This window comes from Lepisosteus platostomus, chromosome 4 (genome assembly GCF_059453375.1).
Source record: "Lepisosteus platostomus isolate fLepPlt1 chromosome 4, fLepPlt1.hap1, whole genome shotgun sequence".
Taxonomy (NCBI): domain Eukaryota; kingdom Metazoa; phylum Chordata; class Actinopteri; order Semionotiformes; family Lepisosteidae; genus Lepisosteus; species Lepisosteus platostomus.
The window spans coordinates 39,398,198-39,425,113 of record NC_142614.1 but is presented as its reverse complement, the minus strand read 5'-3'; the positions used below and the strand labels follow the sequence as shown (position 1 = coordinate 39,425,113).

The 26,916-nt window shown below is 44.0% G+C and overlaps 2 pseudogenes; both read left to right on the top strand.

The window, feature by feature from the left end:
• Window positions 1-17,561: 17,561 nt before the first annotated feature.
• Window positions 17,562-18,755, top strand: LOC148673161 (uncharacterized; annotated as a pseudogene).
• A 2,731-nt stretch (window positions 18,756-21,486) lies between these two features.
• Window positions 21,487-25,142, top strand: LOC148673160 (uncharacterized; annotated as a pseudogene).
• Window positions 25,143-26,916: the final 1,774 nt, after the last annotated feature.

Sequence of the window (26,916 nt, the reverse complement as noted above, 5' to 3'; positions counted from 1 at the left end):
TAGCTGAGTTGGAGGTTCTTCCTGGTTCCTCTGGACGAGAAATAAATGTATCTTCTTGCTTTCCAAAACTACAGGGAAGTCCGGCCCAGGCCAGCACTCCCACGGTCTCCCAACTACAGGAGCAGTGCTCCGAGCAGCTGCTTGACCCGCCAGGTAAAGCACACCCCTTTTTCATCCCTGAAGAAGAGTGGATCTCCATGTCCGGTAATGAATGGGAGTCCTTTCTGTGCATCCTGGCACCTCAGGGGGACCAAGACTACCACCCCATGGTGGTGGGAGGGGTCCAGGTGGCAGAAGTGCAGGTTGATGATGTAATTCTTAGCCTCAGCTCTGAGAAGTCCATAATCAGTGAAGGTCTGTTCGAGGACCTGTCGTGAAGCCGTCAGGTGACCCTGGTGATGCAGTCACAGGTTCTGTGGTGGGCACCCCCACCTCATAGGTCCATTTGGAGAAAAGGAAGCTGTGTAGCTTCCATCTCCATCGGAAAAAGGAAGTTTGCTCACTACTTCCAGGTAGCACCTCGGGTGAATCCAGATGCCCACTCTCTAAGCGGCGACCCCAAGAATATTCGGTCAGGTCAGACGATTCCTCAGGCCTGCCAGGTAGTAAACGAATCGGACCTGATCGTTCCTGCGTCAACAGCAGGGTTTCCGGTACGCCTTGTCCTAAAGAAGGGACAGAGAATGGACGCTGAGATGGTTTTCTTCCAACCATCAGCTCAGTTTATCAGACTGAACCTAGCAGTCTGTGGTACCCCAAGACTGGAACGGAATGGCCGAGCCACCTGCCTGTTGGTGCAGAACATAGCAAAACAAGATGTCAAAATCCCTGTTCGCACTGACATGGGACTGGTAATTGACAATGGTTTCTATGATTTCAAACTGGCCATCCCAGTACTGGGGCAGCTCCCTGGTCCCTTGGCCAGGGAGGGGGGAACCGAGCAGGTGTACTACACCTACCCCCAGCGGATGATTGCAATTTTGCCAATAGAGTGATTCTGCAACCAGGAGGTGTGCAGGGTGGACCTTAGTGATAAGGATGAAATGGTTGTGTACACAGTACACGCAGGTGTTCCGACGGACCACTCAGCCGAGAGTGCGACCCGGGATACCGCCATGCCGTCAAAAGCGGGGTTCCTAGAGCAGGTACAGGAACAGGTTGGTAAGGCAGATGCCCTGGAAACGGAAAGCCAGCATCAGCAGCTGCGTCAGATCTTCCAGGATTTCCAGGAAGTGTTTGCATGGGACGCCTATGACTGCGGGGTGACGGATTTGCACACAGTGCGCATTCCCACGGCCCATGGCGCCCGCCCAACCTATGTCAGGCAGTATCGTATTCCCCTCATGGCATACAAGTCCATAAAGCAGACGTTGGATGCTCTACTAGAGCGTCAGATCATAAGGGAGTGTATCTCCACTTATAACTCCCCACTGTGGCCGGTGCTGAAACCCAATGGTAAGTGGCGTCTGACCATTGACTACCGGCAGCTGAATAAACAGGATCCTTTGTCACGATGGCCAATGATCTACCTAGATCAGGAGTTAGCCAAGGTGACAACAGCGAAATATTTCACCACAGTGGATGTGGCCAATGGGTTCTGGACCCTTAAGGTAGAACCGACAGACCTGTACAAACTGGCCTTTTCCTTCGGAAACAGGCAGTTCACCTGGAATCGATGCCCCTTTGGGTATTCCAACTCCCCAGCAGAGTTCAACATATTTCTGCACAAAGCCATGAGTGATGCAGCCGTCAGGGGCAACCTGGTCTATGTGTACGATATTCTGATGCGGAGTCAGACCTGGGAAGAACACATGGCCGAGATCAGGCATGTGTTGACCCAGCTCTCCCGTGCAGGGGCCAAACTGTCCCTGGCTAAGGGACAGTGGTGTAGGACCCAAGTGGAGTACGTGGGACTATTGGTTGGAGCCCAAGGCATACAGCCACAGTCCAGCAGAGTCCAAGCTATCCAGAATATGAAGTCGCCCTGTCTGAACTGCGCAGCTTTCTGGGAGTATGTAATTATTCCCGGCAGTTCATTGAGGATTACGCTGAAATAACAAGGCCCCTCCACAAGCTGTTGCAGAAAGACGTGCCCTTTGAGTGGGGGCCTTCCCCAGAACAGGCTGTGATGGAGCTGAAGCGCAGACTCGGTAGTGCGCCGTGCTTGGCCTACCCTGACAAAAATAAGGTCTTTTACCTTGAAGCAGGGTTCTCAGAGCACTGCCTTGGGGCTGCTCTGAGTCAGGAATATGACCAAGAGCGAAGGGTGGTGGCGTATGCCAGTCGAGCCCTGAGCCCAGTGGAGCAAAAGTTCTTGGACTGCGAGAAGGCCCTGTTGTCTACGGTCTGGTCGGTAGAACACTTCCGTAGTTATGTTGGGGGACAAAAGATCATCATCGAAACCTGCCACCAACCTGTGACATTCCTGCATAACCAGAGACTGAAAGCGGGCAGGGTGTCAAATAGCAGGATTGTGGCATGGATGATGGCCCTACAAGGCTATGAGGTACGTTATGCAGAGAGCAAGAAAATGTACCTGGGACAGGGCCTGGCTATGGGCCAAGTGTGTCACTGCTGTGACACTGACATGGAAGCTCCAGAAACTATTCCCGCTGCTGAGCTACCGAACAATCATCGGAACTACGATGAGAACATTGGCCAGGGCTTACCCATGGCCTATGTTGATGGTTGATCTTTTCGCCACGAACAGCAGGTGCTAGGGAGTAGTCTGGCAAGACAATACTCCCTGTGGGCCGACCCGCTATAAGCTAGGGCCAAAGACTAGTCAGTATCCGGAAGTAGCTGGGGTGCTGATCACCCTCCAGCAGGCCCTGACAAATGGCCTTAAACAATTTGTCATCTGTAGTGACTCGAACTACGCCCGACATAGCTTCGTGTCCCATCTTCCGTATTGGAAGGGTGACGGCATGAAAAATGCCCGGGGCAAGGAAGTAAAGAACAAAGAGTTGTTCCTGGCCAGTAACAAGCTCACGACCGAGGCTGGAATGATGGTTTACTGGAGGAAGGTGAAGGGACACTCCCAGGTGAAGGGACCCGACAAAGACGGGAATGATGAGGCCGACCGGCTGGCCAAATCTGGCGCCTTAGAGGGTGAACCCTGGCAGTTCCAGCGGGAATGGCTACCCCCAGAAACCGTGGCTGTGGTCAAGGCAGTCTCCCGACGCAGGGCTAGAAAGGATGTCGGAGCTGACCCTCAATCTGCAGTGCTTGGGTCACAGGGTTTTAACACCGATCTTGCGGAAATGCAGAAACAGGACCCAGCAATTGGGCAAATGTATCGGCATATCGCTGACCCAGTGCGTCAACCTCTTTCGGAGCAGGTGCTGAGCCAGTCTCCGGAGCTGAAGGAGCTGGCAGAGGTGAAAGACAACCTAAAAATTATAAAGGGGTTGTTGGTTTGTGTACCAGTTGCACAAGGTGTCCCAAAGTGGGTAGTTCCCCGCTGTCATCAGGGGGTCATGATCCAACACGCTCATGACGAACCCTGTGGGGGTCACCGGGGAATCAAGGCCACGTACGACACTATCCAGCAGGTGACATTCTGGCCTCACATGGGCCGAGACATTGCCGCATATGTAAAGGGGTCTCTGACGTGTAGCCAGTTCTAACCATCACGGCCCTTGCACCATGCACCACTCCAGAAAAAGGACATGACATTCCCCTGGTCCAATCTACAAATGGATTGGGTGGGGCCGCTGGTGAGGTCATCCAGAGGGAACAAATATTTCCTCACTGTTACGTGTGCATTCACAAAATGGATTGAGTGACTCCCAGCACCCAACGACACGGCAGAGACAACTGCAGTGCTGTTGGTGAACCATGTGTTCAGTCGATGGGGACTCCCCCTGACCGTGGACTCGGATCGGGGAACCCATTTCACAGCTACAGTAATGGCAACCCTGTGGAATATGCTTGGGGTCAAGGCCCAGTTGCATATCTCTTACCACCCTCAATCCTCGGGCCAGGCAGAAAGGGCAAACCGAATGGTGGTTAGTATCCTCAAAAAGTTTGTCTCCACCAGCAGTAGGGACTGGGACATTAAGCTGCCGCTGGTTCTGATGGCCACCGAGCTACGCCCCATTGCTCTACGGGGGTCCCACCTTTTGAGATGATGACAGGTCGGAAGATGACTCTTCCCCTACACTGTCTTTATGGGGTGGAGGACCTGAGCACGACGGGGGCTGCTACGGCCCATCAGTATGTGTCAGACCTGCGAGCACATCTGCAGGCAACCTTTGCTTTTGCCCAGAACAATCTGGGAAGGAGTGCAGAGGGTAGGAAAGCATACTATGACCGAAAGGCAGTTATCCAGGAACTCCAAGTAGACGACAAGGTCCTGTACTTCCAATTTGCCAAACCCACAGGGGTGGCCCGGAAGTTCTTACCCAGTTGGACAGGACCCCATGAGATTGTCGATAAGGTATCACCGGTAGCTTATCGAATTCGGATTGAAAAGGGAAGGCAATCTCTGGTCTACAAGTGGGTGCATCGCAACCACCTCCGGTTGTATCGCCCACCTCAAATGGCGCCGGAGGACACAGAATAGGGTTAAAAGTCCAAACCCGATCAAAGAGGGGGGTGCCCCTTTGTAGCTGCAGGTAGTTAGGTACTGTAGAGTAGGTCCTGCTAGGAAAATATATTCAAAATTATAGTGGAACTGTACCATGTGCCTCATCTGTGTTCCAGAATGGGAATCCTAAAACTGCCACGGCTGGTCCTGATAGTACTGTGGATCGCCTCGACACAGCCCCTTGAAGTTGTGGAACCCGGTCCTCCTACCGGCATAGTCCTGCAGGACCCTCCCGGATTGTTGTTAACAAATTGCAGAACATATACTCAGGGAGTGTATGTACGGTTGGACCCAAGTGATGTGTTTCGGAAGCACATCGACATGAACAGTTGGGTGTCCTATCATGGTAGGCAGTGGGCTAAGGATACTATATGGCATGCCCAGCTAGACACTATACACATGCTCCGCCAGCTGAGGAAGGCAACAGTCACCCAGGAGGAGATGACAGGCCTCAGCCGCCCCAAAAGGTTCTTGGGGGGTCTGATTGCTGCGGCCTCCGCCGTGGGTTCGCTATTTTCAGCTGGTCTGTTTGCTGCTAACACTGTCACCCTGACCACCCTGAGAAGGCAAGTGTCTGGGTTACGTAAGGAAATGCCAGAAATTTATGACAGGCTGTATCAACAGCAGCAGCGGCTGGAAAGCCTAGGGAAAACCTTACAGGGCACAATTTTAGCAGTAAACCTTCATGCAGCAGTGTTAAATAACACCCTCCACACCGTGGGCAGGATTGTCGACGTGTTACAGTGGGACTATGCTTATGTGCAACAGGTCAGAATGCTGATGCAGGATCTGCTTAGGGAGCTTAGTGCCACAGTAACTAGCCTAGCCATGGGACAGATTCCAACCTACTTGGTTCCACTGTCCTTAGTAGAAGACGTACTGAAGACAACCACTTCCGAGATGGTGCAGCCATTGCAAGTACATCTTGCATACAGTCTAGGCAGTGCCATTCCCATATATGTCAACCCCGAAGCCAAGGAAATAGGTTTCCTGTTGAACCTTCCCATCGTGAGTAGCAAGGATATCTATAGACTCAAGTCTATATCGAACGTTGGCTTCTGGAGGGGGGACATGCATGTGAAGTTGACCACCCCACCGCTCGTAGTTTACCAGGAGAATGATCCGAATTTGTACCTTGTTCCAAACCTGGAACTATGTATATCAACCAAGGATATCCACTGGGTATGCCCAAGTAAGCCATTCCTTAGGGACACAACTCAGAGGTTGTGTGGTATCAGAAAGGGGGCTGCCACTGAAAAGTGTAAAGCCAAAGTGACGAGCAAAAGTGAGGTTAACGAACCCCAGGTTGAGCAGGTGGGAAATTAATGGCTGGTCAGCACACCACAGTTAACTGTTACAATAACCTATGACAGACATGATACAGCTACCGAAGTGCAGCTACCCAACCAAACAGTTTTTCTACAAGTTCCTGAAGGAGCTATAGTGCATCTCAATGATTTAGCACTATATCACCTGGAGTCAGAACTGTATGAAACAGAACTCGAGATTGTGGACGCTTTCAGAGGACACAGCGTTGACTTGGATGAGAGAATCCAAGAGACAGTAAGTCTTGAGGGTGTACAGTTAGTCGAATTTGTTCTCAACGACACAAACTTAAAAACTACGCTGGTAGGTCCCAAGCACAGTCGTTGTGGATCCTCTGGGGTGCTGGGATCAGTAAACGTGGTCATCTTGACACTGATGCTGGGTAGCTGGATCATGGCTGGGGTAATGTGTTGGATGCTGTTCTCTTGTATCAAAGCCTTGTGGGGTAGTTTGAATGAGACAAAGGGAGCAATGGTGTATCACCGAAATCAGGTAACCACTCCCAAACGTCTGCCTGCTGCAGAGCTATCCGATACTGATAGTGAACTGCTAGAAGTTTAAGGTCTAGGGCTAATGATGATGCCCGATGCCTCATTTCTATGTACCTTATAAGTGAGAGCAGGTATACGCAATGTTCTTTCCAACACTATTTCCTGTACAAATTCTCGAGAGGTAATGTGAATATTGGGTGGTAGAATCCACCGTGGTACAACAGACATCACTTAACTCTGTTTTTGTTTTGAAGGCAACAACGCCTCAGGACCTAGTGACCTTCAAAAAGGGGGAATATGTAGCAGCAATGCTTGTTTATAAGAGAATTAAGCGTTGGTGTGCTTTCCTAAATGAGGCCCCATTTCACCCTCCATCTCTGTGGTGTAGCCACAGAGATAGTATTCATGCAGGCTGATTTAAGATGTTTTCTTTTGATAAGGGTCAGCTCCCAAACGGGGATGCACTTAGCTAAGCCTGGCTATCATAATCAATGGTCATCCATTGGTGCCTATCTGTCTAGGGAGTGCCGAATGGACATCTGGACTGCATTCCTAAGTGTCAAGAGTAAGTGACTCATATCTCACCTTGACCAACCAATCAGGGACTGGCAGGGTGTGGTAATACCACGTGGGTCTCCAATGCCCGCCAAACTCTCAACCAATCAGCACACATCTGTGTCTTGGTCAAAAAGGGAGCGCAAGCTCAGATCAGGGCTCTCCTTGGCCATTTTTGCGCATCCTCAGAGACAATCACGTGACAACTGCTGTTGTCTGCAAAGGGACTTGGACTTTGTTCTAAGCGCGAGGCCGAGGATCCCGTACGTACTCAGAATTCTACCAACGTGAATGCTCTGCTTGATCAACGGCAGCCTACAGTTGGACCCTCGTCGACAACCTGAATAGCTTATTCAGAAGCAGTGCTAGACCGGGAACTAACCAGTTTCTTCCCGGGCAAAAGAGTGACTTGTGAGGACTCGCGGTCACACTCTGTGCATAGAGACTTTCTACTAGCCAGCCGGACTGCTGGTATATCCCCTCGGAGCAACGACTGCCCTGCGCGCCGCAGTTAGATTCCTCCGCCCGTCCTACTCCGAGCTGCACCTCGACTGGTTGGCCGGTAGCCAGAGGACGCCGGGACAACGCAAATTGGACAACCGCTGGAACAGAGGCTGCAACAGAGCCAGTCAGCTGGTTTGGTGTTCGTGCCGGGAAATTCCAAATCCATACACAGTGGATAAGTAAAGCCCATGTTCTACATTGCGTCTCGAGAATTCAATTGTACCTCAACACAAGTTGTTATCAATTTAATTCATGAGTAATGTATTTATTTCTGAGTTTAGAGTAACAGTGGGTAATAACACTGATTAGCAATTTGGTAACCGAACGATATATATTGACATATATTCTCTGTTGTGAATCTCTTTGTGTTTGCATCTCTTCGAGATTATATACCTTGTATATTGATGTAGCGGCGAGGCTTATTAATAAGGCAGAATTAAGTGTTTCTGAGCTTTCCCAAATTAGGCCCCATTTCTCTGTTCATCTCTGTGGTGCAGCCACAGAGAGACTATTCATGCAGGGTGATTTAAGGTCCTAGGACAGCTCCCAAAGGGGGATGCACTTAGCTAAGCCTGGCTATCATGATCAATGGTCATCCATTGGCGCCTATCTGTCTAGGGAGTGCCAGTTGGACATCTGGACTGCATTACTAAGTGTCAGGAGTAAGTGACTCATATCTCACCTTGATCAACCAATCAGGGACTGGTAGGGCCGAGTAACCCACGTGGGACTCTGATGCCCATGGAACTTTCAGCCAATCAACTAGCTGAAGTTCCTCCAGGTAAAAACAGGCAACACAGAGAGCCTGTAAGATTCAACGAGATTCAACGAGATTCAGTAAGATTCAGTAAGATTCTGGAGAGAATTATGTGGACTTTTCTAAAGGGAATTCAAAGGAGAATTCCAGGTCAGGACGGCCCAGGAGCAGAAGGCTCCCAAGGGCAGGACATTCTCGCAGCGCGCCTCCTGACCATCCTGAGACTCAGCCCGGACAACCACGGAACGGCCAGTGTGTCCGAGTGCCAGAACTTTCCTTTGTTCTAAGAGTCTAGAGCGGAGGTTGCCAGAGAGTAACCATAGGATCCACTCGAGGTTAGCACCAGCAGCAAGCCTCGAGAACAGGTCGGAACTGTGGACAGCTGAATCACTATTCAGAACTAGCTCTTCATCAGGAACGAACCGGTCCTCTTCCTGACTTGCTGGGACCCACAGTCATCTTTTCTCCTGTGCACAAACTTTGCTAGTTAAAGCCAACACTAACTAGCAGTCAGTGAACATCAGCAGCGCACCGTCGCAAGCCGCACAGCACAGCCTGGCACCGAGCCAGAGAGCGCGGATTGGTCAGCAACAGCCTGCAACTGTTCCTTTGTGCCCGCAGGAGATCTGAATCCCCAGAGACTGGATGAGTATTCAACTTCAATGCATTACAGCTCAAGAATTCAATTGTTATCCCAACCAGTTGATATCAATTTAATTCCTAAGAGTTATGTACTTGTTTCGAGTATCTAATGTAGAAGTTGTAACCAAGTTCATTTACGAAACGGTCTTAATGAATGATATACTGAACGTATGTCCTCTTGATATATGTAACTCTTTGTAACTGACTGAATATATACCTTTTGTATTCTGATAACCCTCTCGATAAGATCTGTTAGGTTTAATGCATATTCTATGTATTAATAAATGTATCCTCGTGTATTAGTACCTGTGTGTGTGTGTTGTTTGAGTTATGTCGCATGGTTGGTCTCTAAAGCCATCAAAAGAATCAACTTTGTGATTTACTGCTACAATTAATAATTGTCTCAGTAAATACCCAAACCCTACAGAACTGGTGCCTTCAGAGAGCCACTACATTTACATTTTTGCTATGGCAACATTACATATTTGGCGTCCCTGAACGGCTATGAATCATTACATTGATAACCCTCACAGTAAGGTCTGCCGCTCGTATCCAGGCAGACTAGTAAATGTTTGGTGCACAATTTATATTAATAAATGTATCTCGTGTATTGAACCCGTGTGTGTGCGTTGTTAGTTGTTCTGACGATTGATTTTCTAAAAGCCACAACGAACAACCTCGTGATTACTGCTACAATTAATAATTGTCTCAGTAAACCCATCAAACCTCTACAGTATTCTGTCACTTATAACCATAAACCACAATCAGACTAAGCCTTATGAACAACCTTCCTATATACTAACCCCACATTGGGTTGATATATATATATATTATAACAGGTATTTGTTAAGGCTTTATAAGCCTTTTATACATTTTTTGCAGCACCTCATGTAAAGTGTGAAACTATCCATGATTACTAATGCAAAATCATGTTGCAGTAAACTATTAACAGACATTAATAATGCCTTTGAAAACCACACATTAAATGTGCCAATAATACAGACCACATTTTCATAACAAGATTCTTTTAATGATAATAATTGTAACCACTGTATTAGTTATACAAATATTTGGCAAACACAAGTACAAAATCAGAATTCTTGGACAAAGTAACTTTACAGTATGTTAATGAAAATGTATTTTACACAGAAATTAAATTGAACAAATACCCTATATTTTCAATAACAAGACTGAGGCATGGTAACAAAGTAAACAATACTATTAATATAGGAAAACATAGATACAATTAAATAAGAAAGTCAGTTAACAAGTATAAAAACTAAAAGAATAAAAAACATCTTCCTACAGGAAAGGTGATCTTAATTTCAAAGCCATGAAAAACTTAGAATGCTTCAGATTTCATTTTGTTGCCACCAATATACAGGTTATTTATGTACAGATCTCAAAAGTGGCATAAAATGAGAAATACTGTGAGAAACAATAACATGATAACTGAAAAATATAAAAGACATTTAAATGCAGTGAAACACCTTTAACTTTTTACACTTAATAGCAAGTATTCTTCTTCAGAGGAAGCAACATGCTTCCATTTTTATTTGTTCAATTTTGGATGTTATTTCACTATTGCTGCTGAAAAGAGCTTTGCAAAATCGAGCAGCTTTGTCCTTCCAGTATGAGACTGTAAAACCTCATTGTATTTCTAAGGTGTACTAATTGCTAGCTCTGCAATGGCAGCTGTTGAAACAGTTGTGTTCCTGTCCACATTCAATGTCTGAAAATGCTTTTTTCATCGTCCTCTTTCTTCTGAATAATTTCAGCACCTTCTTGTATTGTAGCACAACATTGGAAGGAGCACTTACTGCAACACAAAGTTGGCAGGTGGGGTATTTTCCAAGTAGGGTAGAGACGTCTTACAGAGAGAAAACAATTAATTCATAAAGAAATACTATCTAGTGGGTTTCTGTCACGATTGGTTCTCACAGGCAACTGTTATAGCAACCAAAAACAGATTTTCCTTCTTTCCATAACTTTCACTCATATTCAAAATAATACTGAAATCACTTATCTTTAATTAATGTTGACTGTTTGAATTGAAGACTGTGTTACAGGCACTGACAGAATAATCCTGTAACAGGTGCAGAAAGTCCCTCTAGAGGTCCTAGTTTATGTTTTATTTAGATTCCTAATAAATCGGCTACTGGTGTTTTGTAATCCACCATAAATGGAAAAAAACACAAATACAGTGAACAAAGTAAAATATAATGGCTAGAAAAAAAATAGAAAAGCACACATTAGCCAGCAAAGCCCCCATCTGTTTAAGTGTCTATGTGTTTCTGTTAGGAGGTTGGGAGCCCAAGATATCTTCAGATAGGTGTGGTATCCAATGTGAGGAGTCAGCTGAAATATGGCATTTTAGTGTAAAGATAATAAGCTGCCATCTCCACATGTTGGTCAATGTTTCAATCATCCTTGCCCAGGGAAATGACTCTTACACTACTAGAAAAAAAATATTTCTGTCACATATGTAAACCCCTCCTCTTAAGGATGCTGTAGCCCTTCCTTGTTTTTTACTCATCTCCCACACCTGCTCCCTGTTCCAGCCCCCTTTTCAGTTCCCCTTAAAAGCCAGACGTTTACTCTGTTCCGGGCTCTGCATTGGTTCCCGTACCAGGCGAGTCCGGGACCTGGAAGCACCTGGTTCCGTCAAGTTTTTAGTTTGTGTTCCTGTTCCCGTGCCAGTCCCGACCCGGTTCCTGTTTTTAACCCCATTTGCCTTGGATGGACCGCCCAGCTTTGGACTTTTGCCTCCTCTTGGATTCCCCCTTGGGCTTATTTCTGGATTGTTTGCCTTGGCCACACCTTCCCCGAACACCAGCGTACCATGGACATGCCCCCTGTTTTAATTCCCGACTCCCACATGCTTTTTTTCCACGTGTTTTCCTCACTCATCCCTGGATTGTGTCGTCTGCATAGGGTCTGGAAAGAACGCTTTCATTACAATTTCAATGTACAAAACAAACTAATTTTTTGTATACAGCAGCCACATTAGTATTTACCTCTCTTACTGCCTCTATGAACTTCACTCTTCTTCCTTTTCTTCCTAATTCTCTTTTTCTTGTGAAAGGAATCAGAAGAGGATTCAGATGATGGCGAAGAACTTGATGTGTCTTTATCTTCTGATAAAGATCACTCAGTTGAAAGAGCTGACTTTCTTTTTCTTGCTGTGAAAAGCAACATATGTTATTTAAATATATTGAAAGTAATAAATATACAAAAGACAAATGCTGATTGAAATTGAAATTAAATCTAAATTGTGATGCATTTATTGTAACAGACTATACAATGCAATTGCCAATCATTTACGTATGTCTTGCAACTGTATTAAATAGGTATTTTTGGTAAAGTCTATATCAGCTACTGGCATGGTACAGTAATAATAACCTTACCTACATGATATAGAAAAAAGTGTTACTTACATTCCATCAGCTGGTCTCTAAGAAAACCACATTCAGCGATCGGTTCTTTATTCTTTTCTTCTTGCCACTGCAGTTTAAGCTTTAGACTTTCCAGTCTAAATGTCTTGTATCTTTCAACTGCCAATGGTGTCATGGGAGAATCACAACCCTTTCCCCCTAAATAAATTAGAGAAAGTAATTTAGTGAAGATGTTTTCTGAATGAGCAACACCAAAAATAATAAAGTACATTCTGCATACATGCCACATAAGTATGCTGTTAACTTTTATCAATGGTCCATCAACATGCTTTTAGCTACACCATACCGTATAATTTACTTTGTCTTTTTAAGATGTAATGTTTTTAATTATATGGGGGAAATTCCAATTTCACACATAGGGTAGAGTGAAACCAACAAGATTTAGGGGAGAAAATAGAACGTATTTCCAATACACTTAAAACACATGTTCATTCTAGTTAAATAATAAACTTTCTTGAATTAAACAGCTGTAAGGAGTGATTCTCAGGGTCTAATTTGTCATTACAACAACAATTGACATTACAACTCCCAAGTAGCATTTGGTTATATCTCTAAAATTATAACTTCACACGCGTCCAAAACAATTTTTACTTACTGCCTGCTAAATCAGGAGTTGCCTGTGGTGTATTTTCCATCCCCCTTTCTGGCAAACTTTTGCTTGCAGGGATTTGATCTCGGTTTTTACTTCTGCCTCCATTTTCAGGGACACATTCTTGAACCTTGACCTTTACCCAGTCTATGAGGGCTGTAATGCACAATTCACGATGCATGTGAATAACAGTAATTAGGATTTCATATGTGAAAATTAGATCTTTGTTAACAATTATTATCTACAGTGTATATATACTATATTAATGAACATTACAGTTGTCTTTTAATTGTAATATGGATGGGGAACGATATTTTACCAGTTGTACGCAGGACTTTTATCATTGTGGGAATTTTGCACAAGTTCTATGATAAATAGAACATGTGAAGATTAGGACCACGAAAGGTCAGATTTTGGATTTGTGCAACAGAGAGGATTTGATCAGAGACACCCAGTTGTCCACTATATCTGGGTAAGGTTATAAATTTATATTGCTTATTTATATTTTGCAAAGTTTATGAACAAAATCTATGGGAAAACGTGGCTCTTTTTAGTCTATGCACAAGAGGATACTACAGGTTTGTACTGTAACACTTGGATTAAAAATTAAATTATATTCTATCCTCTGTCAATACAGGTTTTAATGTGGGTATCTGATGGCTTTTCACTTGTAGTACCCTGAAAAAGCTAATAACTGTAACTATAATTGATAGATCAATAACATAAGCACTAATATAGGTGTAAGAAAATACGTGAAAAACCTGTTTTTCATCCTCTTGCACACATCTTGTTAATTGCATTGGTATGCACAACAAATTAAATGAAAGTAAATGAAAACAATAAAACTTCCCAACATTATTAAATTAGTTTTAAATGCGTTTTTGTGTTTATAACTTGTTGGTGTTTTATTCATGGTTTCTCTGTATTTTTTTCTTTAAGACAATATGACATCTTGCAGATTAAATTATTTAAAAAGATAAGTGGCAGCCCACTAAAGAAAAAAACTTTGAATCTGATATAGCGGCTTCAACGAAGACAGATTTTAAAAAGCAAAATTAAGTGCCAACTTTGCCAACACAATAAACATTTTAAGGACAGGAGAGTGAAAACTGATGTACAGTATATGCCTGGTAAGTACAGTAGTACCTTAACTCATCGAGTTTTTACTTTGTTATATTAATTAAATAACATTGAAAAATAATGTACGGCTTTATATATTTTAATGTTGTGATCTGTAGGGTTAAAGTGTTTATTTATCGTCCCTTTTAGCTATCAAGGATTTGTCAACGTTCACAGCACTGTGGAAGAACCTGTGTGAAGTCAGTTAGATATGGATCTTTGTTCACGAAATCAAAATTCTCACTGTTTCAGTGGAAGAAATTTTTACACAGGTACGTTTCACAGAAACTGATGAAATGATCACAGCAAATGGTGTCACAGATTTTGTAAACTGTTGTTTATCCAGAAATATTTATGATTTTCACCATCCTTCCGGGGTTTTGCCTGGGCTCAGCTGGTCAGACAATGTCGGGTAGAAACCTATACCCTCAGGCTGCGGAAGAAATGACCTGGTGCTAGGCGAGTCTCAAGACATCCAAACCCTCAATGTTGAGCAAGGAGGAAAGCGTGAATCAAAAATATATAGCTGATTATATATAGCCCCAGACAAAGACACAACCAGAAGGAAAAGCAAAGCACAGGGAAACTAGATACAGGACAGAGAAGGAGCAGAAAAAGTACCCCCCTTCATGGGCGGCTCCTGATGCCCAAAAATCAAATGAGCTGCACAGCACTGGAGGGAGGAAAAATCTAATTTAACTGAATTGAAACCTCCTGGAGTCCACAGCTGAAAACTACCCCCACCTCCGGGGTAAAAACCTTTATTGGGTTGTAGGCATCCTATCACGAGGCACCAATAAATGTAGGGGTTTTGTGCATTTACTGGGACAATTATTAAATGTAGCAGTAAGTCACAAAATGATTCTTTGATGGCTATTAGAAAACCAACCTTGCGGGATAACAGCAACACACACACGGATACTAATACACGACAATACATTTATTAATACATAAAATGTGCATAAACATAACATATCTTATAGTGAGGGTTAGCAGAATACAAAAGGTATATATTCAATCACGAAGAGTTACAAACCAAGAGGGACATACATCCAGTATACCATTCATTTATACCGTTTCGTAAATGAACTTGGTTACCACTTCTACACTAGATACTCAAAAGAAAGTACATCACTCATAGGAATTAAATTGATATTAACTGGGGTTGAGGTAACAATTGAATTCTCAAGCTGTAATGCGGAATGTTGAATACTCATCCAATCTGTGGGGATTCAGATCTCCTGCGGACACAAAGTGTAACAAACAGTTCTTTCCGGACCCTATGCGGACGACACAATCCAAAGGAGTGGGGAAACACTAGGGAAACGTCATGCAGGAATACGGGGCTGAAGACAGGGGGCGTGTCCAAGGTGCGCTGGTGCACGGGGGAGGTGTGGCCGAGGCGAAAATTCCAAAAGAGTAGTCCTTAGAGAGTATCCAAAACACAAAGGTAAGTCCAAAACCAGGAGATCCATCAAAACACGGAATTAAAACCACGAAGGCCGGGTCGGAACCGGCGGACAGGGAACAGGAACGGGAACAGAGGCTAAAACCTTAACGGGACCAGGCGCTTCCAGGTCCCGGACTCGCACGATATGGAAATCAGATGCAGAGCCCGGATGAGCGTCAGTGCCTGGCTTTTAAGGTGGGCTGGGAATAGGGAGCAGGTGCATAGAATAAAGTCTCACGTGAAAGGGCTGGAGCACCCTTAAGGAGGGGGAACTATAATCGTGACACAAAGGAACAGCGGCAGGCTTGTTGCTGTGTCCAATCGGCGTTCTCTGGCCCGGTGCCAGGCAGTGCTGGTTCGGCGTGAGAGAAGTGGGAGAGATTCCTGCTGTGATGCTGGTAGTGGGCTCTCTGAAGACCGGCTAGTTAGTTCTGGCTTTACTAGCGAGAGTTTGCACACAGAAAGTGACTGCTGGTCCTAGCAGGTCACACTGTTTAGATGGGAAGAAGACCGGTTCATTCCCGATGTAGCGCTGGTCCTGAATCCTGAGATTCAGCTGTCCACAGTCCCGACTGTAGTTCACTTGTTGATCAGGTGAGCTTTCATGGTGGGTTCACGAGGCTTGCTGCTGGGCTAACCTCAGGCGGATCCTTTGGTTACGCGCTGGCGACCTCCGTTCTCGACTCTTAGAACAAAGTAAAGTCCTGTCACTCGAGCACAATGATTGTTGGAGCTGAGTCTGAGAATGTCCAGGAGGAGCATGGAGGAGCCCTGTGCTGCCTGTTTTACCTGGATGAACTACGGTCGTTCATTGGTTGAAAGCTCCGTGGGCATTCGAGACCCACATGGGGTTACCCTGTCCTACCAGTTCCTGATTGGCTGATGATGAGTAACAATGCACTGTGACCTTAGGGTTGTAAACCTTAGGATGAGAATCTCCCTTGGAATCTGCCAGACAGTAAGGCGCCAGAGATGACCATTTATAAAGGTTGCTGGAGAATCTCAGCATTGGGAGTTGTTCCTAATCAGGACACTCTATCAGCTAGAAAAACACCTTAAATGTGAATCAAATGGAATGGCCTCTCTGTATCCAGCACCAATGAGATGAGAGAGAGAGAGACTGGCAAGGGAGCAGCAAACTTAATTCCTGTATTTTTAAAAAGCCTTGCCGCTACAGGGTAGAGGAAAGGAGGGCCGGGCGGGGCTCCGGGGAGTGAGACAAAAAACACATACAAAAGCACACACAACAAATATGAACTTGGGAGACCAGGGTAACAAACCACATACAACAGATAGGAACCAAGAGTTCCAAGAAACAGGGGTCAGGGGGACCAGAGAACAGGGAAACTAGGAAGTAAAAAACCAAAACACCAAGAGGAAAACAAAGTAACAACAAAAAACCCGGGAATAAAAATAGAAAAACACTGCAAACTGGGCAAAAAACACATTCAACATTCTGTCACTGATACCGGGAGGTGACAACCCGAGGAAAGCCAGGTACTAGACCCGCTCAAAGGCACGGATGTTGGGAGGTGGTATCCAGCAATAAGAACAGGAGAGAAGATCACAGATGCCTGGAGTGACAACCCGAGGAAGGCCAGGTATTTGTACGAGAATATTGGGAAGGCATACTGCTGAATGACCCGCTCAGAGGCACGGATGTCAGGAGTAGCATCCTGCCATTAGAATAGAAGAACTGAAAAAAAAAAAACAATGCGGAAAAACAAAAGGCGCCACTCACGGGGTCAGGAGATGGCTCAGCATTCTGTCACAAGTGACAAGCCGTGGAATGGCAGGATAGCAAAAAAAAAAACTATGCGTAGCCGTAGCCGCAGAACAGGTTTTAGCCTGGGCTCAGCTGGTCCAACAATGTCGGGTAGAAACCTGTGCCCTCAGGCCGCAGAAGAGATGACATGGTGCTAGGTGGGTCTCAAGACATCCGAACATCAGAAATGCTGAGCGAGGAAGAAAGCCTGGACCGGAAATATATAGCCCCAGACAAAGACACAACCAGAAGAACAAGCAAAGCACAGGGAAACTAGAGACAGGACTGAGAAGGAGTGCCCTTTAGCTGAAGAGGCCATGACAAGGATTGCGTCTTTGTCAGACATGATTCAGGATGGGATAGCTGCGAGCAGAAGCCCCTTGTCAAATATGGCCAAGAAGGTCCGGGGTGTCTGTGTGAAAGCTATCCAGAGATACTGCGGAGGTACCTGGGTGGCAGAAGGGAGTTTGTAGTAATTAATGAGAGCAATTTCATACACAAAAAAAAGGTACATTCTGTATGTGATACTTATGGCATTCCATAATTGTTTCATTTTCTTTTAGCTTTCTCTTCATGTTCTGATGATGGGGAAAACATATTTTCAGAAAATTGGAACTCTATTAAGACAAAACTATAAAGTTCTTAAATGTCTAACAATAATATGACATATTTCTTGAGGGCAGATTTTGCAATAATACAAAAACACACCTTACCGCTTGACCTATTTCACACAAAAGAATCACTAGAATGATTATTTAACAAAATGAAGGTAGAAATGTAGAGCAAATCTCTGCTTTTGTTATATGTTACTGTATAAGAGAGGTACTGTATGCCAGCAGCATATCAGTCTGCAACTCACTAAAGCTAAGCAGGTGTGAGCCTGGTCAGTACCTGGATGGGAGACCTCCTTGGAAAAACGAAGGTAGCTGCTGGAAGAGGTGTTACTGCTTTGAGTAGAGTGTCCAGAAAAGCGCTATATAAGTGTAAGGAATTATTATTACTGTATTTGATTATGTTTAAAGTAACCTGTTTCACTTTTCTCTTTTTTGTCAGTATTGAAGGGGAAGGTTTTCTGCAACACGGCAAAGGAAAAAATGAATTTTTAGAATGCTTGGGGTGAAGACTAGAAGAAAAGAAGCCAGTCCTGCATCTAGTGGAGAAAAGGTCATGAAGACATCTGATACCCCCTCATTGTTCACTACATTCGACCACAAACTAGCATAATCACAGATGAGTGGCGAACATACGGGGGAGTACTAGGCAGTCTTGGTTACAACCATGTTACTGTCAATCACAGAAAAACCTTTGTGAATCCTTGCACAGGTACTCAAACACAACATATTGAGAGAGCATAGTTTACATACAAGGAACATGTGTGGAGACTGAGAAGAAATAGGACAGAGATGCTGTTATATGAGCACTTGGATTTGATAGATTGGACACATTGGCTTGGAACTAAACTATGAAATGGGCCCCTGGGTAGATTATTTCATGAGGAAACTATACCATAGTCATTAACTATCACTACAAATGTTACTCATTATGCCAAACTTAATTCTTCGGTGCAGTCTTTGCTATTGATCGTTTTGGTTGAGGCAATAAACTAAGTGTAGTCACAGAGCGATGATATGTATATACTTTATTTTATTTACTCCAGAAGAAGGCTCCATAGCCGAAGTGTTCGGTTTCTCTTTCCTCTACTTTTCAACATGGAATTAACCTTTGCCTGTTCCTACTTGATTTTATGTTTACTATTTTTTTCTACAGTAGTCATTACTTTGTTGCCATGCCTCAAAGTCAAACTAAATTTCATTTCTAACTGTGTAAAACAAATATTTTTTTGTGAAGATACTATAAAGAAACTTTGTCCAAGATTTCTGTTTTTGTATTTGCAAAATATTTTTTATAAGTATTACATTGATTGAAATTATTGTCATTAAAAGCATCTTGTTTTTAAAATGTGGCTTTATTAATGTCTATTAATAGTTAACTGCAGCATGACTTTGCATTAGTAAGCGTGAATAGGTTCACACTTTTCATGGGGTACCTCAAAAACACAAACACGGTGGGAACAAGAGCTTTATTAATGTCTATTAATAGATTAGGTGATTTTGCATTAATAGGTTCACACTTTACATGAGGTGCCGCAAAGAATGTATAAAAGGCTTATAAAGCCTTTACAAACGCCTGTTAATATATATCAGCCCAATGTGTTCAGTTTGTCATATGCACAAGTGCAATGAAATACAGTATATATTTGCACGTATGCTTCGATACAAAGACATTAAGGAAACAGCAAAAACATAAACATAGAACAACATCAGCCACAACAAGTAAAGTAACATCCAACTTAAAAAAAACAAGTCAGATAAGCAGTGTGAGAACAAAAAAAGACGGAAAACATCAATGTGAGTCAGTGGTAGAGGTAGAGTTCAGTAATATGACATCTTGTGGGTCTCTGAAACTGCCAACTCGCTTTTTTGCGCCAGTGATTCCATTATAGCTGTTTGACCATGTTTTAAGGGTCATTAAATAGAAATATAAAATTGAGGGGGATAAAGACCTGTGATTGAGATGAGGGCCCATGAACAGGATGAGATGGAACAACACATGAGTAAACCTGGCAATATTTGGTCAGCCATTTCCTTGTTTCCTTGGCTCTGCCTCACAAAAGCATCTAATCAACACCCCCACCCCCCCCACCCCCCTTGGGGGAAAAGGCAAGTGCCTTTGATTAGAATGTTTTTCTAATGGTTTTGCTTTTCTTGATGAGCTGAAAGCAAGATTGCCAAGAGAGCTGAGGGAGCATTTGGAGGAACCGATAACATTAGAGGGGCTGGGGGTGGTGCTTTGGTCCACGGACAATGGGAAAGTGCCATGCCTGGATGGACTCCCCAATGAATTTCACACCTGCTTCTGGGAAAATAGAAGACACGATGAGGGAAGGTGTCTCCCTGCTCTTCAAGGGTTAGGGGGACACAGGCCTCAAGAATTGGAGGCTGATAACAATACTCCGTGTGAATGTCAAGATCCTGTCCAAGCTACTAGCCAGCAGACTGAGGATCACCCTGCCCCACATCATCAACAATTACCAGACATGTGGGGTGAAAGAGCGATCCATCAGCTGAAACCTCCAGCTCACTAGGGATGCCATTGTCTGGGCTGAGGACCAAAATGTGCCCATGATGGTAGTGAGCCTGGACCAGGAGAAAGCCTTCGACAGCTATCTGTTCAAAATGCTGGAACGCTTCAGTTTCAGAAAGAGTTTCAGCCACTGGATAAAAATGAAGTGGGCTGCAGCGTCAACGTGAACAGACATCTGGGGGATTTAATTTCCCAGAGTCCAAAGTATGACAAGAGTGTCCTCTTTCACCTCCACTTCACAGAGTCACTAGTAGAGGCGGTGAGACATGACTCAGTCATTGATGGCCTGGTGGTACCGGCAGGTACGGGGGAAACTCTCAAGATCTCCCAGTATCCAGATGACACAACACTGTTCCTGAGCATAGACAGGGGATTGAAGGGAGCCCTAGAGGTCACAGTAACCTTTTTTTTTACTCCAGGACCTCAGGATCAAAATCCAACCACCGAAGGACAAAGATGGTGCCAGAGCCTCTTAATATATTGGGGGTTTTGTTCCAGAGCCAGGATAATGGAAATCATAAAATGGACCTAAAGGTAAACACAAAGCTGGGTCTGTGGAAGATGCAGTTGCTGTCTTTCACGGGGAAAGTGACGGTGTTGAAAGGAGACAACCTGTTGGCTTTGGTTTTGGTGTGCCCACTGCCGTCCACACTGGAAAAGGTGCCTAAGGAACTTCACAAAGGACAGAAATGCAGGACTTCCTTATTTTAGGACATTTTTTTGTAACTGGCGTCTAATGAGGTGCCAGTCTGGAAAGAGAAGTTTTTAAAATGTTTTTTTATTTACGTATTCTGAGGGTTGAGTAGACAGTTTTAAATATAGTTAAGTGCTAGAAAAAAAATGTCACTTTAGCTATACTGTACTAATGTCTGTTGCTGGTCTATGCGTGCACTGGTGATTCTGGGTGATGAATAGAACCTGTGGCAAGGAAGTAATGGGCCTAGCACCCTTTCTAACTACTAGGTTGCATAGTTGTTTACAAGGCAGAAATAATTCTAGTTTGAGGGGTCACCTATAGGTGTAAACACTTTGCAGCCTACGCATGCTGACGCAGCTACCTACCTGAACTACTACAGCCTACACCTGTTGCGACCCACTATGCCTTCCTCCAAGTCTTTCTTTGCGTCATACCTTTTCTTCCTCCCTGGGCCACTTGCCCACTTCTCTCACTAAACCAGCATTCCGTATCTTCACAGTTATCTGTTCCACGACCAGTCTTTCTAACCACCTTCTATTCCTCTACAGATGTCGTCGACATCATACCATCCCTATCATCGCCTGAAATTTAATATCTTTTTTTTTTACTCTGATACCGCCCAGAGTAACATTCACAGACTTCTAAAACAATTTTCCAGGAAATAATGCTTTCTACCATGTTCTCCCTCAAAAAACAGATTATCCTTTCTGACAACAACATCAAAGAGGTAAAGGAATTTCTACGGCAGACAGCTCCACATGATCTTCCCTTTATAATTAACCTCATTAGATCCTTCAACTCCAAACTCTACCAGTTTCTCACTACAGAGAAGATCAAAAAACTCAGTCATCTTCTACAGAAGAAAACCATCAACACCCCAAACACCTTCACCAATTCTAACCTTGTTGTCACTATACCTTCTGACCTTTCCCTTTCACAGGATGAACGATCCCTCCTCAGCAAAGGCCTCAGTTTTGTACCAGTTCCCAGGAAGCTGGACATCCCCCAGACCAATGTCGACCTTAACCGTTTGTACTGCAGGATCCGTCTCAGAGCACATTTTGCTGATGATTCCTCTTCACAGGCAGTTGACAACAATCTGATAATTGATGTCATTAACAACATTAATCCCAAACAAAGCTATTGGACTCCACCCTCTGGCCATTTTCCACCAGTCGATTATTTCATTAACCAATGCACCAATCAAGCTCCCAAGACACTCTCTATACCCAGTAAACACAGGTCCAACCTCACCCAAGGAGAAATTCAGGCGCTCCAGTCCCCCCGCAACAGAGATGATATCATCAAACCAGCGGACAAAGGAGGGGCGGTTGCAGTGTGGAGTAAGGACCTATATATCTGTGAAGCCTCTAGACAACTAACTGACACTTCTGCCTACCTCCCTCTCTAACAGGACCCTACCACTGACTACCAAAAGGAAGTGGTATCCACCATCTCCCTTCTTATCAGCAGTAAGGAGCTCCCCCAGGAGACAACCGGTTCATTATTGAACATCTCCAGGTATCTCAATTTTATCCCCTCCCCGAAATCCACAAACCGGACACCCCTGGACGCCCCATCGTATCAGCATGCAACTGTCCAACTACTTACATCTCGGCCTTCTCGACAGCCTCATGAGACCACTGATTGTAAGGTCTTCCCTCATACATCAAGGACACCAACCACGCACTTCAACTTTTAATGATTTCCAATTTCAGGGCCCCAAATGCTACATTTTTACCATGGACATCACATCTCTTTACACGGTCATTCCCCATAATGATGGCCTTACAGCCCTCAAGCACACGCTGGACAAACGCACAGTGCTTGATCCTTCCACCCACACCCTGGTATACCTTGCAGAATTGGTCCTCACACTGAATGCATTCTCATTCAATAACCTTTTTTACCAACAGGTAAGTGGAGTTGCCATGGGCACCAGAATGGGACCCAGCTATGACAATATTTTTATCGGCTGGGTAGAAGAACGCTTCTTCACTTCCTACACTGGCTATGTCCCTGACCTCTACAAGCAATACATTGATGACAGCGTCGTTGCTGCCACATGCTCCAACAACCAGCTTTAGCACTTTCTGCATCATTTCACCAACTTCCACCCGTCCCTCAAATATACAGTTGTAGTGATTCATAGTCGTTCAGGGACGCCAAATATGTAATGTTAGTGGCTCTCTGAAGGCACCAGTTCTGTAGGGTTTGGGCATTTACTGAGACAATTATTAATTGTAGCAGTAAATCACAAAGTTGATTCTTTTGATGGCTTTAGAATCCAACCATGCGACATAACTCAAACAACGCACACACACAGGTACTAATACACGAGGATACATTTATTAATACATAGAATATGCCTTAAACTAACAGATCTTATCGAGAGGGTTATCAGAATACAAAAGATATATATTCAATCAGTTACGAAGTGTTACATATATCAAGAGGACATACGTTCAGTATATCATTCATTAAGACCGTTTCATAAATGAACTTGGTTATAACTTCTACATTAGATACTCGAAACAAGTACATAACTCTTAGGAATTAAATTGATATCAACTGGTTGGGATAATTGAATTCTTGAGCTGTAATGCATTGAAGTTGAATACTCATCCAATCTTTGGGGATTCAGATCTCCTGCGGGCACAAAGAAACAGTTGCAGGCTGTTGCTGTCCAATCCGCGCTCTCTGGCTCGGTGCCAGGCTGTGCTGTGCGGCTTGCGACGGTGCGCTGCTGATGCTCACTGACCGGCTAGTTAGTGTTGGCTTTAACTAGCAAAGTTTGTGCACAGGAGAAAAGATGACTGTGGGTCCCAGCAAGTCAGGAAGAGGACCGGTTCGTTCCTAATGAAGAGCTAGTTCTGAATAGTGATTCAGCTGTCCACAGTTCCGACCTGTTCACAAGGCCTGCTGCTGGTTACTCTCTGGCAACTTCCACTCTAGACTCTTAGAACAAAGGAAAGTTCTGGCACTCGGACACACTGGCCGTTCCGTGGTTGTCCGGGCTGAGTCTCAGGATGGTCAGGAGGCGCGCTGCGAGGATGTCCTGCCCTTGGGAGCCTTCTGCTCCTGGGCCGTCCTGCCCTGGAATTCTCCTTTGAATTCCCTTTAGAACAGTCCACAGAATCCTCTCCAGAATCCCTTCTGAATCTCCTTGAATCTCTGTGTTGCCTGTTTTTACCTGGAGGAACTTCAGCTCATTGATTGGCTGAAAGTTCCATGGGCATCAGAGTCCCACGTGGGTTACTCGGCCCTACCAGTCCCTGATTGGCTGATCAAGGTGAGATATGAGTCACTTACTCCTGACACTTAGGAATGCAATCCAGATGTCCAACTCGCACTCCCTAGACAGATAGGCGCCAATGGATGACCATTGATCATGATAGCCAGGCTTAGCTAAGTGCATCCCCCTTTGGGAGCTGGTTTCTTATCACAAGAAAACATCTTAAATCAGCTTGCATGAATGGTTTCTCTGTGGCTGCACCACAGAGATGAACAGAGAAATTAGGCTTAATTTGGGAAAGCTCAGAAACACTTAATTCTGCCTTATTAATAAGCCTCACCGCTACACAGTTTACATATCTCCCACTACTCTTCCGTTTCTAGACATCAACTTCTCCATCAACTACCCCTGACTCTCCACTATTACAAACCCACGGATTCACACAGGTATCTCCTGTATAGCTCATTTCATCCCAAACACACTAAAAACTCTCTCCCTTTTTCACAGTTCCTTCGGCTACGACGATTATGCAGCGACGACATCGACTTCCAGAACCAAGCCCTCAAAATGTACTCCTTTTTCATTAACAAAGGATACCCCAGCAGTGTTATTTACAGGGTCCTTGCCCGAGCCAAAAACACCCCTTGGACCATCAACTCAATTAGGAACTTCCGCCATAACAACCGCATTCTTTTGGTGCTTCCCTACCACTCCAACACACTTTCTATCCCCAGGACTATTAACGACAACTTTTCCATCCTACAGGATGATCCCTCCATTGTGGCCCTCTTTTCCCATCATCTCATTTCGCTGACCACCTAATCTGCGCAACCTTCTCGTTCATAGCTCCCTCCTTTGCAGCCTATGCAGCTACCTGCTTAAACTACATTGAGTTTGATGATTGCTTTGTATTATTATCCTATTGGAAATTCCATCCATAAGAAATTTTGGTTTATACCACTTGGCTTGGGGCCAACCACCTGGCTGTAGGACAAGGAGGATAGGACTCCCAAAAGTACTCAGCAGTATTCCAAGTCATCCCTTCAGAATGAAGGACTAAAATGTAAAAAAAAAAGGTATTGTGACCACCTTTCTTGATAAACAAGTAGGTATTACATTTTAAAAATGAGAATTAAACAGCAAAGTGGGTATGTAACTGTGAAGGAACAAGTAATAGGTTTATCCCATGCTGAAAAAAAGAAGAAAGAAAACACAATGTTTCAGTAATACATTTGGAGATTACTGTAACTCCACACCCAAACAAGTGTCCACAGCTGAAACATTGTGTTTCTTTTTTCTCTTTTCAGCATTGGAATAAAACTTTACTTGTTCCTTATCAAACTCAATGACCTTAAGCTTAAGGTGAGTGATTTAAAAACTATTATAATGATACAAGAAGTGCTTATTGAAGCTTATCAAAGCCAAAACAGGCACAAGTAAAGGTGTATTCCATGCTGAAAAGAGAAGAAAAGAAGCATGTTTCGGCTGTGGAGTCTTCTTCAGGTGTGTCTATAAACACACCTTTGCAGCCTACACATGCTGACGCAGCTACCCACTTGACCTTCTTTGAAGCCAAAACCCTGTTCACTGAATAATGATTGCTGGGTATGAACACATTTGGAGGTTACTATAACAGAGCAACTTAGAATAAAAAAAGAAGTTTTTAAGTTTTAGAGAGAATAACATGATGTGATATTATAAAATAGTATATTACTTTAACAAGAATGAAAGATTGTTTTGAAATTTTACTGCATTGCTAGGTGAGTACACAGAATATTTTGTACATCAAATTATTAAAATACACAAGTACAGATGCAGCCATTCAAAATGGGTGAGGTATTTCGCGGCATACCCCGGTGGGCGTGTCACAGTATCACGCAGTATCACGCGGTGTCACGTGTGTCACGTGACTAACTATCCGGCGTCGCCTTGTAAAACAGCCAGGGGGAGCTTAACCTCTCATGTACAGCATTTGAGCCTTTAATTTTGAACTGTGTATTACAGCATGTTAATCATCAGTCATTAAAATGTTGGTATATATTATGAAAGCAAGATTGCTCAGTTGGACAGAAGTACACAACCTACCTTTATCAGAAATATTTATGCATCAAAGCCTTTACTGAAGATATTACTCATAGTATTAATAATGGATGACTTTGGACAAGCTGTATACTCAAAGTATAATTTCTTTAGCACATTTGTACAAGCACTTGGAATCTGTCCAAGCCATACTTTGTCAGGCATTTTGTTTTACTTCAACGGGGCATAAAAACTTCCTTGCTTTTAACAGGGCGTTTCATAATTTCTAGCTACGAAAATGATTTAAAATGCGACACCTATCATTCAACTAGAGCTTAAAATATCACAAGGAAAAATACACACCGGTATTCCATTTCTCCCTAAACATTGTAAGCTTCGAAGTCTTTAACTAACGTGATACCGGAGTCAACAAGCATACTTTTAGAATTTGATTAAAAGGGAATATAATATGGAATCGCGTATCTAAAGAATTTAATAACAGTATGATTATATCCGTGTACTGCGGCAGAGCTATGTAGGGCTGTTTCGCCTGCCTGTGATTCGAGCTGTATTGTAG